General features: G+C 38.6%; 1 non-coding gene across 1 annotated transcript; it reads right to left on the bottom strand.

The window, feature by feature from the left end:
- Nucleotides 1-2,839: 2,839 nt before the first annotated feature.
- Nucleotides 2,840-2,946, bottom strand: LOC113764269. The gene has a single exon (XR_003467549.1). It is a non-coding gene; the product is annotated as a small nucleolar RNA R71 (small nucleolar RNA).
- Between the last annotated feature and the right edge of the window lie 215 nt (nt 2,947-3,161).

Genomic DNA, 3,161 nt, shown 5'->3' with positions numbered 1-3,161 from the left:
CCTTTTTCTCTTCCAACCATAGCCCATTAATTTCATTTTTTCCCTCTCTGTCACAACCATCTTCATCATCTCCATCTAATTTGACCATGAAATTTTTATTTGCTCCCTCAATTTGTTATTTTGGAAATTTTGATTATTTAATATATGCAAGTTATAAACAAGGGGCTAATAGTTAAGTACCATGAAAGAGAGAAATAGACAAGAAATAAACACTTCGAGTAGGTTTGCATGGTGGTGTAGTTGATGGATGGAAGAGATTGTTGGGTTATAAGTAGGAAGGAGAGAATCATAAGAAATAGAAAAAAAGTGAGTGAAAGAGAAAAGAAACTGTTGTTAGTTAAAGTAGGATTAGGGATGATGACGAATTGTTGCAGGTTTTTATATTTTCTTTTACTTTTGGTTTGGTTTTTGTAACCCACATATGTGGTAAATTATCTATTAAGTAAAGGGCATTGTAGTCACTTTATTGAACCGAGGGAGGATAGTGTGATTTTCTAAAATTGGGGGGAGCTAAGTGAAATTGTCAAAAACTTCAAAGGAGGTTTCTGAAATTATCCCTTTTATCAATTAGACCCCGTTTCATCATCATTAAAAAAAAAATACTTGTACCACGAGATTACTTAAAAATTATTGTTGACGTTAAGGTATTTCAATTTATAATTATTGTAGAATTTAGGTCAATTCTGATTGTTTCTCATATTGACTCTTTAAGCAATCTGATTGTCCGGGGATATGTCCAAGAAGAGTATCTGATAGGTAGCAATTCTATTACTTATTTTATTATTAATTTCCCCTATTATCTGACCGGATGTGGATTAATTAGTAGATTCTACTCACTTTTCGTAAATTGCATTTATTTCAGGGAGTAGAACGAAAATATGATAACAGGTACCAATTTGACAGAAAAGGGATGCAGATGATAGAGCTTGTCCAACGGGTATTTTTGGAAATGAAGATATCACGCCCATTTTGGTAAATTCCGCGAGGGAAGGACACCTGGGAGGGCTTGGTTCTGCTGAGGGGCGCCGCAATTAAAAGGAGTAAAAAGAAGGAAGTTGGGCGGCGAGTTTTTTCTTAGCTTTCTCGGCAGTAGCTTAGCAGAAATGTTTTGACTCTTCTTGACTTGGACTTTTCTTGTTAAGTTTTCCTTTGGCTTTTCTCCACGCATGTGAGGAGGAAGCAACTTTTTCTTTTAGCTTTGACTTTTCCTCCTTGTACCGCTGGAGTGGTTTTGCTATACGGATGCTGGGAATAATAAATAGATTCAATTGCTGCTTGAGACTTTCATTTGCATTCTTTCTGTTCGACGAATTGCAACTTCCTGAAACGCAGACAATGGTCGTGACTTCTGCTGAAATTTCCCGCGGGCGTAGTTCATCCAATATGAGCTAATCCCCTCACTCTAGTCAAGAAACGACGGATGCTTTGGGTTACCTAACAATTGTGAGATCGATTTAATTTAATCTTTCCCTTTTAATTATTGGTATTCACATATTCCTTGATTGCAGTGCTTATGATTGTTCAATTAATTGGTTGTCTTGGATCCAGATAATTAATTGATTTGGTAATCTATTGTCAATTAGGGCATTAAATCCGTAATTGTTTAATTGCTCTAAAATAGTGACAACTGGCATGATTAGGTTTGTGTCAGGGGAATACGCGGGTTAATCTAAAATAACCCTGGTAGTGCGTTATTTGGTTAGAATAGGGCTCCTCTAATACGTAAGGCAATTGGGGAATTAAATCCTATGGGCGTACCTAGGATTATTTCTCAATTAGAGCAGTGATTAACGGGCGTACCTTGATCACCGACACAGTAAGGAGGGGTTGACTGTCATCGCTTGTTTGGTAGTTATAACCTATTTATTGATAAATAATTGGAATTGGCTTTGCATCGATGATCAATTAGGTGAACCATTGCTGAAGTTATTTCTTGGCTAGATTTTTAATTATTACTCATTTGATTTTAATATTTTGTTATTTAATTTTTAGTAATTTTTTAGATTTTATTTGAATTTCTTTGAGTGTCACCTTCTACACAAAAACACCCCCCTTTGTCACTGTGAATTTGAAATGAAACAATTACTCCCAGTCCCTGTGGATTCGACCCTGCTTACCGCTATCTACAGAAATTACTTTTAGTTTGAGCAGGTTTTATTATTGCACAGGCTAACAACCTGTCAATTTTTGGCGCCGTTGCCGGGGACTGGCGTTATTATTTGTTTTTTTTAAAATTCATTTTTGTTCTAATTTTCTGGTATTTCTCTAGTGTATGCCTCGGTCTTCTCGTACAGGTGATTTGATTTTTGACCCTGAAGTAGAGAAAATCGCGCGTAGAACGAGAAAGGAAACAAGACACCTCAGAGAGGAGCACTCCAGTGCTACATCTCAGAGACCTGAGTCAGGAGTTGAACCAACAGATTCATTTGGTGACACTTCGAGTGACCCGGAGCAAGAAGAAATCCCCATGGCTAATGCACGAACATTAAAGGAGTTGGCTGCCCCTAATTTAAATCAGCAGCCTTTGTGCATTACTTTCCCGAGTTTGAGTGAAAACACTTCATTTGAGTTAAAATCTGGTCTGATTTCTCTTTTACCCTCTTTTCATGGTTTACCAGGTGAGGAGCCATATAAGCATCTGCAGGAGTTTGATGTCGTGTGCAACAGTATGAAGCCCCCGGGCATTACAGAAGAGCAGATAAAAATGAGGGCATTTCCCTTTTCCTTGAAGGACTCTGCAAAGGACTGGTTATATTACCTACCGCCAGGTAGCATCACCACGTGGGACCAATTGAAGAAAAAGTTCTTAGATAAATATTTTCCTGCGTCCAGGGCTGCAAGTCTGAGGAAAGAAATTTGCGGGATCAAGCAGCACTCAGGGGAGTCACTCTATGAGTATTGGGAACGGTTCAAGAAGTTGTGCAGAATGTGCCCCCAGCACCAAATAAGTGAGCAGTTGCTCATACAGTATTTTTATGAGGGGCTCCTTTTCAGAGACAGGAGCATAATTGATGCTGCAAGTGGAGGGGCACTGGTGAACAAAACCCCTCAGGAAGCACGAGAGTTAATAGAGGGGATGGCAGAGAATTCACAACAATTCAGTTCGAGAGAGGACGTCCCAATACGTAAGGTGAATGAGGTAGAGACGTCCTCTATGCAGC

This window comes from Coffea eugenioides, chromosome 2 (genome assembly GCF_003713205.1).
Source record: "Coffea eugenioides isolate CCC68of chromosome 2, Ceug_1.0, whole genome shotgun sequence".
Classification (NCBI taxonomy): domain Eukaryota; kingdom Viridiplantae; phylum Streptophyta; class Magnoliopsida; order Gentianales; family Rubiaceae; genus Coffea; species Coffea eugenioides.
This window is presented reverse-complemented; position numbering and strand designations above follow the sequence as displayed.